The 9,383-nt window shown below is 39.6% G+C and overlaps 1 protein-coding gene and 1 long non-coding RNA gene across 5 annotated transcripts in view; one reads left to right on the forward strand and one right to left on the reverse strand.

Annotated features, from left to right (window-relative positions):
- LOC117952520 overlaps window positions 1–7,427 on the reverse strand; it is a 48,670-nt gene extending 41,243 nt beyond the window's left edge. Inside the window, exon 1 of the long non-coding RNA XR_004658432.1 lies at window positions 7,380–7,427. This is a non-coding gene — a long non-coding RNA (uncharacterized LOC117952520). The remainder of the gene's footprint in view (window positions 1–7,379) is intronic.
- A 181-nt stretch (window positions 7,428–7,608) lies between these two features.
- LOC117952509 (poly(rC)-binding protein 3) overlaps window positions 7,609–9,383 on the forward strand; it is a 43,373-nt gene continuing 41,598 nt past the window's right edge. For all 4 annotated transcript variants that reach the window (XM_034884870.1, XM_034884873.1, XM_034884872.1 and 1 more), the window contains exon 1: window positions 7,609–7,679. The gene's annotated coding sequence lies outside the window, so the exon portion shown is untranslated. The remainder of the gene's footprint in view (window positions 7,680–9,383) is intronic.

Below are 9,383 nucleotides of genomic sequence, written 5' to 3' on the forward strand. Positions count from 1 at the left end.
TTTCATCACTTTTCAGGAGGAATGAAGCATTATTTCAATGAGCTGTAAGGGTACCAACAAATTTGAGCACATCTGTAAGAACACCTACAGTAGATGTAGGCCCAAGAGATTGCAATATAAGCCTGTATATTACTATAAGGACTACATATGTCAAGGATGTATGAAGTAATTAAACTTCAGCTGGAGTTCGATTTACTACGGCTACACTGTTGACCGCATTAGTGATCTCTTTCTATTCTGCCTTCTTTCTACAACCTGTAATACCAGTTTCCAGGCTGCCAAACAGACGTGTTACTTCAAATGAACCTGAGATGTCAGGGTTTCGATCCACACCTCTGAAAAGTGTCGCTTCTTAGCCAGATTTCATCTCGCCATATGGTAAAGTATACTGGCAAGGCCTCAAAACCGAGAATATAGTGGGGCGTGATTGTTAGCAGCCAGGGCTGTAGTACGCGAGTCCGGTCTTGGACTCAAGTCCGGACTCTAGAACATTTTTCTACGGACTCGGACTTGTCTCAGACTCTGTAGTATTTGGACTTGGGCTTGTCTCGGACTCGGCCACTGGTCTTGCCAAAAATGGCTTTTGGTCTCGACCGAGTCCAGGTGGCTTTATCATGTTGATGATAATATTGGAGGGAAAGTGAAACACAGTTCAAGTGGGGATTTTGTTTGGCTTTTTACAAGTTTAGACAGCAAGCTAACGCTACGCCAATGTTTGCTAACGTTAGCGCACCAGTGTTAGCCTAGTTAGCTTACTAGGTAAATATTATGGCTGCCTTTGGAGTTTCCTATATCTGCGTCCACGTTGTCAACATAAGACCTGTGGCATTAGTGCTCCTTTCGAGCAGTCATTTTATTACATGAAATAAGCTTTGCTCTTACGACGTTATAAAAAAGTTAGGCGGCTTTAGTTAGCCCGTTTGTATGCTAGCGGACATAAGCTAACGTTGCCGAGCCAGGTGTGTCTGTGTGTGTGTGTGTGTGTGTGTGTTCCCTAAACAACGTCTTCCTGATGGATTTATTTTAAAATTCTGCGATTTGTCTAAAAAACAAAACAAACGTTTGTTAAATTACACTCTAATTCACTCTAGTTCATTGTTGTTCAACCAAACTTCAATGTTTTCTGAAAATGCATGTATTTCCTATTATTATTATTATCAGGGCTGTCAACTCTCACGCATTGGCCGTGAGACACACGCATTTGACTGGTTTCACACGCGCACACGCCACACCCCCGATTTCTCACGCTGAAGTGTCAACCCGGTCGGTCAAATTTCCGAAAGATGAGTTTATCCATAGATCTATAGCTATAGAGATATATACCTATAGTTATAGATCTACCTGTTGAGCCGCTCGCGATCGACTAGCTTGTTTGCTTTCAGAGACTGTGAGGGGGTTCAAGAGCGCTCCCCGGCTTCAGGTATGAGCTCTGAGTATCACAGACCGTCCGTCGCTTCGTGACCACTCTCTCTGTGAAGATAGAGGTGAGCAGCGCGGGTGGTAGTGTAGCAGCTTCAGTTCATGTTAGTGGACTCGCTCTGGGGGGACAGGGACGCGTTGCATCTGTGCGTAGACCTCTGATAATGAGCAGCATACAGCCACCTCTAAACTCTGTCAGAGACCAGAGACCCAGATGGGCCTCTGTGTCTGTCAGACGGTCTGAATGAGATCCACCATATCAGCGGAGCAATAACATGCACAGCAGAGTATATTACAACTCTCCAAATCTCGGACAACAGAGATGGGAGGAGTTATATTTAGAATGGGCACAAAGTTGTAAACATGAGCAGAAATCTGATGAAACACATCTGAGCTCTACTATACTATATTTACGATACTGCAACGTTGGGCCACTATTGTGCTTCTCTAACCTTGGTGCATCTCTAAATGTAACTGTAAATAATTCATTCAATGTTTCATAAAATGAACAAATAGTCTTTATTTTCCCCAAAAAGTAAATACAGTAAGTGGGGCACAGAGGATGAGGGCCAAACATTACTGAGCCTTGGCACAAAGGTTAAAGGATTAGAATTTATGTAAATCAGTGGTTCTCATTCTTTAGAATTTCAGTGTTCTTAGTTGATTCCCTCGACATTATTTTAACTTTGGGTACCTGGTCCCTACACCCGGCAGGGACCCCTGGACCTGTCCCCCACAGACTCAGATCTTCTCAGCTGTTGCTGCCATACTACTGTCTCTTCATGTGGCTCATTATGTTTGGCACATTGTCTGGGTCAGTTCTTATATCATTAGAAATTAATAATGTAAATAATGTAAATGCTAAATGCGCTAAAACCTGTTGATACTACAACAACAGAAAGGTTCTTAACCCCACAGTTTTGCACATATCATGTAACACTTGATTTCTACATTTTTTTGCAAAAAAACTCTCCAGAAAGTGCCATTTAATGGTTTATTTTTCTAATTTTTTTCCTGGGGGACAATAACCCCAGACCCCCCTAGGGAGAGCCCCAGCCCCCCACATATAACAAATCCCAATTTAAACCCTGAAGGATAAAGACCTAAAGAAATTGCTTTGTACGCGGCAAAATATGGGTCGGCCCCCCCAAATCTCACTCCAAGGTTTTGGGAAAAGTTGGCAGCTCTGTTGTTATTATTATTATTATTATTATTATTATTATTATTATTATTATTATTATTATATATTTTAGGGAAGCCATAAACCAACCATTAATCTGTAATACTGGTCACTTCATTTCTACACTACATCTGGTGTGAAGCTATGTTGTAATTTAGTTGCTCAGTACTAGTACCTACTGTAGCAGTATTGTCTATGTAGCTATTATGAGTTATCATCATCTGATATCAAGAGGAATGGCTGTACTCATAAATCCCGGGTGTTCTGACACTGTTTTTGCTTTTATATCAGCAAATAACCCAAATTGATTGTCTTGATACTGTCATGCATAAGACCTTTTTATTTTCTGTCCTGGACACGGTCTTGACTCGGACTCCAACCTCCTGGACTCGGTCTTGACTCAGACTCAAACGTCTATGGACTCGGTCTTGACTCGGACTCGACTAGTCCAGGTCTTGGACTTGTCTTGGACTTGACAAAGTTGTTCTTGACTAGAGCCCTGTTCGCAGCCGCTGCATTTATCAATTTACGACCATTCTTACGCTCCGACTGGTGTGATAAGAACGTTTCATGAATCCCCCGTGAAGCCTGTCGTAAGAGGATTTCTGCACTCATATATGCGCTGGTTTCTACGTTAGGTTCATAAATGACAGCCAACCGCCACATCACACAGATAATCTCAATGCACCTGGTTATTGTATGCGTTTAACTTGCTGAGGAGCAGACTAAGGCCAAAAGCCCCTGAAGGATTTTCCCAAGAAGAAGTGAAGATGGCTGAAGTACAGTGGGGCTCGAAAGTTTGGACACCCCAGGTAAAGATTTGTATTGATGTGCATAAAGATGCCAATAAAAGATTGAAAAATCTCCAAAAGGCATCAACAGATTAAACATTTGTATAATATGTCACAAAAGTTAGATTTTATTTCCATCATTTACGCTTTCAAAATGACAGAAAACAAAAAATGGCGTCTGCAAAAGTATGGGCACCCTGCAGAGTCAATACCTTGTATGGATTTTGAGGTGTGTTGGCATCAAGTTAGTGTCCAAAATTTGCTGCAATTATTTTTAATCCATTTTTCCTTCAACTCGTGAAATGTTCCCTGTGCCACTGGCTGCAATACAACCACAAAGTTCTATTTTAACCTCATTGGTCCACAGAACTTGTTCCCACAATGCATCAGGCTTGTCTTTTTGTTCATTTACAACTTCAAACGCTGATTTTTCTGGTGAGGACGTAGAAGAGGTTTTCTTCTGATGACTCTTCCATGAAGACCATATCGGTACAAGTAGCTCTTTACAGTGGAAGGGTGTAGCACATCTCCAGTGTCTGCCAGGTCTTTCTGGATGGATCATGCAGTCACACGTGGGATGGGCTTGCTTTCCTCCAGATCCTGCGAGCTGATCTGTCTGATATTTTTCTTGTTCTTCCAGATCTTGCTTTAACTTCCACTGTTCCTGATGACGGCCATTTCTTAATTACATTCAGAACAGAGGGTATTGGCATCTGAAAACCCTTTGCCATCTTCTTATAGCCTTCTCTTGCTTTGTGAGCGTCAACTATTTTCAGTTTCAGTTTTCTAGACAACTGCTTAGAAAAAGCCATGGTGCTGATTGTTGGGGGGGGGGGCAGATGAGTCTGGGCATTTAAAACCTTAAGATTGACGTCACCTGGTCTTTCCAGACGATGATTTAGAACAATCCATGACACTGTCAGGTCTCAGCTTGCCAAAGGGGGTGCATGCTAGAAACTCTGCAGGGTGCCCAAACTTTAGCAGATGCCATTTTTTAGTTTTCTGTTGTCTTGAAAGTGTAAATGATGGAAATAAAATCTAACTTTTTGTGACATATTATACAAATGCTGTATCTGTCAGTTGATGCCTTTTGGAGTATTTCCATCTTTTCTTGGCTTCTTTTTGCACATTAAGACAAATTTTTACCTGGGGTGCCCAAACTTTCGAGCCCCAGTGTATAGGCGTGGCTGAGCATTACCAGAGAACATACCCAAATGTTTGCAGATCGTCTTTAGGTCAGAGAACAATTCTATGGCAACCCCCAGAAATGATGTACTGACCCCCAGGTTAAGAACCACTGATCTAAACCACTTCATTTATAGATGAAAAGGGAAGTGGTAGCCCAACGACAAAACTTGCAGTAATGGATATAAAAATGTTATTTTATAATAAATGTTTTTTCAAATATTGTGTGAATTAAAGCTTCTACCAGTGTTCTAAAACTTGCATGAATGTCAAATTTGACCATGTGCCTCGAGGCTGCAATGTTCACATTACTGCCGAGGACAGAGTTTTCTTTTGAACAAATAGAGGGGAAATTATCAATTCCAAAATGAGTTGAACTGCTTGCCTTCAATGAAAATGGAACTAATTTAATTTATTGAAGCCACATTTGACAGCCCAGTTCAGAGCTGCACTGGACTGGACTGGACACATGTATTTTGAATATTTTGAATCGCAGTACTGAAATAATTATTGATTTTCGAGAATTTGTGATTTAATGTAGAATGAAAATGATTATTTCAACCCAAAAGGATCCCAAGAAATTATTGTTTCTTACAATTATGTCTCAAAATTAAAATCTAATTGGTAGAATGCTGCTAGACGGTTTGGTTTCTGATCTACTTTGTGCTTGGTCCTTGCCTTCACTCTAACTGACTTTCAACAAAAGTCAAAAAATGTTTTGTATAGACCTCAAGTACTGTTTTGAATGAATGAATGTGGGCTCCCATTTTAAAAATTAACATTTGACTGACAGAGCGTCTGGAGGAAAATAGTGATAAGTCGATGACACTTATATCATAATTGAACCTTTCACAACGATCTTAGCTGGCTTTTAAAATAAATTTTGGTCTTAATGTTCAAATTATGATAAGTCACAGTCTTTGCTGAATGTGTTTGATGTTGATTTTTAATAGTTTCACTTCTCTTTCTGGTTTATATAATCAACGCACTGTATATGATTTTTAAAATAACAAAAAAAAAAAACATGTCGGGTTCCCTGACCTGTAGTTGCAGCTGAAGAGGCCTTGCTGGATCCAAGATGGTGGACACATCCCTCCTCACTCACAGACGTGAACGCTCATTGGTGGCACTGGTGCCTGGGAGGGATTCCCACCGGTGGTCCATTATTATTTCATGAATCCCCTGGCCAAGCTGAAACAAGACACAGTTATAACATAATTAACACGTGCATAGCCACAGAGGTATGCATTCTTATAAACTTGGTATAAACTGTAAAGGTCATTTTCTGTGTACACACAAGGTATTATGTTACATATCCATATTCCAATATATAGTGTGCTCTGCTGCCTCCCCCCGAACAAATCTTAAACGCTACGTTAATCTTTTTTGTGTGTGTGTGTGCCTGTGTGTGTGTCTGTGAGACGTGTGCGAGAGAGAGAGAGAGAGAGATATGTTCACCATCAGTGAAGGGCGAGTCGGGGTCAGCGCTCTAATCTGAGGGAGTAAAGATATTGTGAGGATATTTAAGGATGGAGGATGAAAGCAGAAGTGAGGGGGGGGGGGGGGATGATTATTAGCCTTTTTAGATATAATCAAACATTAATACTGTCAGGGGGCTGGAGCGTACTGGGGTCCTTTTCATTGACTTTCACGCTGCGTGCTAATAGAGTTTCACCTCTGGGGACTTCCACACCCCCACCCAGACCTCGTGCAGCGCTAGAGCTAAGAGGGGATGAGATCGCCACCACGCTTCTGAGTATAAGCTCTGTGTGTGTGTCTGTGTGTGTGCGTTAATTGTAGATTATGTGAGGTCTTTTGCTCATGATGATTTACACATTATATTACTTTTTTAAACTATTAAAAGGCCCTGAGACACTAACATATACTAACCCAGTACTTTATTCTGAGAAGCACTTTAAGTACTTTTCTACATTAGGTCTTTTTTGTGTGTATTTCATGACGAATTCTTCAAATGTGTAGTTAATTACTTTTGCTTCTATTTCAAGTTTTAGACTTCCAACATGTAAGCAGGGTCTTTATCATACTAGTTCTATTATTTATTAATACATGAATAAAAACAAGTTAGTTCGTGATTGTGTGTGGAGCGGTGAATGTCTTTAAAACAGCCTCCTTAGTTCGTGATCCCTGGCAAACGCAGTCCAGTAGCGATTATTTTAAAGGTTCTTTATTTGTCACGTGCACAACAATTAACGGAATTGTTGGCAATAAAAATTGTACAACTCGGCACACTTCAATTTCGTGATCATTTAATCTGTTGATTCTTCTTCTGATTTATCATGTAATCTTTAAAAAGCCACAGAATAAATGTCCAGACGCCTTTAAGTACCCTAAAGCCCGGGGTGATGGCATTACATTGCTGGTTTCCCTTAACAAGCACGTCAAAGCTTAAAAATATTCAGTTTCCTCATTCTAATGAGCTTCACAAGTAAGAAGTTCATAGAAAGTTCATAGTAGTAGAAGCACTTATCATCTTACTTTTCTTATATCTTTTCTCATCAACTTGTGTTCAGAAAAAAACACCAGCAGCTTGTAATTCAATGACGCAGCCAGCCTTTGAAAATCAAACTGCCTTCAAACTGAGTGGAGTTTTTCACGTGAAGCACCAACAGAGGGCAGTGGTCCCTTTAAAAAGAAAAAAAGGCTCGGCAGCGCACACTAGGTCAAACCCTGCTTGTGTGTGTGTGTGTGTGTGTGTGTGTGTGTGTGTGGTTGGGAATGACTGAAACTCAGTGGGGTATGGGCAGACTGTTCCTCACCAATAACTGAATCTCATTCACAGGAACTCCTCTCCTCCCCTGGCCGCTGTCTGTCAACAACTCAACTGCACAACTTAAGAAAGCACAACTACTACTGATCACTCAGACTAATATGAACCATATTAAAAAAGGAACCCTTCACGCCTTTACGTCAAGCAGCATAATGTAATCATTCATTCTAACGGCAGAGGAGTGCATGGTGTGCTTTCACATGTTCAGTGCTTTTTTGCTTTTAATGCAGGATTTCTCTCTCTCAAACAGATCCGCTGAATCCACTTCCAGAATTCATTTGATCTTGATACGCTTCTGCCGGGCAGGCGCAGCAAGGTAGGTGGTTGGGACTGATTCAGAAGATTCCCCCGTTTTTGAAAGAAATATACAGCCTGGATTCCTTTTGTGCTCTTAACACTCCACGCTTATAGTATATACACTACTGGTCAAAAGTTTGGGTTCACTTACAAATTTCCATACTACTCCATTATAGACAGAATACCAGCCGATCTGAGTGGGTGGCTGATATTTAATGCCACCCATATTTAGATTATATAGAAAAACCTTCTTTGTCCAACCCCATTTAATCTGTTGCAATTTAAAAAATACAGAAACAGACTAAATCCTGTCCTAAGAGGAGCAAAAATCCACTATTACACTGTGAATTTAGTTGAACATAAAAACAATGCATCTTCCTTGTGGAGAACCATCAATTGTATTCTTAACAAAAAACATTCTAAAAAACAGTTACCAAATGAATTTAAGGTAGACGATTCTATATTCTCAGATCCGCAACAAATTCTCTGATGTAGGTCTAACATTAACTTCTAAAATTCCATCTAGGCATTTTGGACCACTAGAATACATGCATCTTTCAACATCTGAGGATTTTAACTTTACATCTGTTACCGAGGATGAGATTAGAGATATAATCATCAATTTAAAAGACTGTTCACAAGGGCATGGTATAATTGACAAAATATTAAAAGCAATTTACCCTAATGTCATTGAACCATTACTTTATATTCTTAATCTTTCCCTAGACCAAGGAGTTGTGGCTGTAGAGTTGAAAATAGCAACAAACTACACCAGTTTATAAAGAAGATGACCCTGCTATTTTTAACAATTACAGACCAATTTCTATGTTTTATAATATTATTTTATATAAATAATATTTTATATGCATGGTTTTAGGAAACAACACTACTTACATGGCACTCGTCCATTTTTTGACTGAAATATACAAAGTAAAAGATAGAAAAGAAAACACTGTAGGTATTTTTCTGGATCGTTCAAAAGCATTTGAAACCGTTAACCATTTAATTGTATTAAAAAAACTTTCACATCATGTTATATGAAACAAGTCACTACTCTGGTTCACCAGTTATCTTTCAGACCGGTTTCAAACTGTCAACTATAATAGTACAGAATTCCCCCCCCTTCCCCTTCATGGTGGATTACCACAGGGTTCCATCTTGGGTCCCTTGTTATTTTTATTATATGTTAATGACCTCCCCAATGCCTCAGATAAACTTTCTAAAATTTTATTTGCAGATGCTACTCCCATAAAACCCCTGGAATTGGAATAAAGGTAGTTAAAGAAGAACTTGACAAGTTATCTACTTGGTTCAAGTCCAAAAAATTGTCACCTAAAATGAAAAATAAAAAGTTAGATATTTTTCAGTATTAAGTCTGATATCTTTAATGAAAATTCAAATTCATAATAACTCCATTAACAAGGTTAGATCTGCTCGTTTCTTCTGTGTCATACTAGATCAGTGATTCCCAAAGTGGGGGTCGGGACCCACAGGGGGGGTCGCAGGCCAGAGAGGGGGGGGGTCGCAAGTTGATTTTTAGAAATAAAATATTTTATTCTTATAAACAATTAGAAATAGCTTTTAGCCATGATTTTAACACAAGATAAAACTAGTGGCAAAATTTAAAATAAAACCAAGCAAATATATAAAAAGGGAACAGCTCTTTTGATTTGAAACGAGGGCAAATCATCTGACATCCGAGCTGGAGGACGCATTGGTTGAA

This window comes from Etheostoma cragini, chromosome 11 (assembly GCF_013103735.1).
Source record: "Etheostoma cragini isolate CJK2018 chromosome 11, CSU_Ecrag_1.0, whole genome shotgun sequence".
In the NCBI taxonomy this organism is placed as follows: Eukaryota; Metazoa; Chordata; class Actinopteri; order Perciformes; family Percidae; genus Etheostoma; species Etheostoma cragini.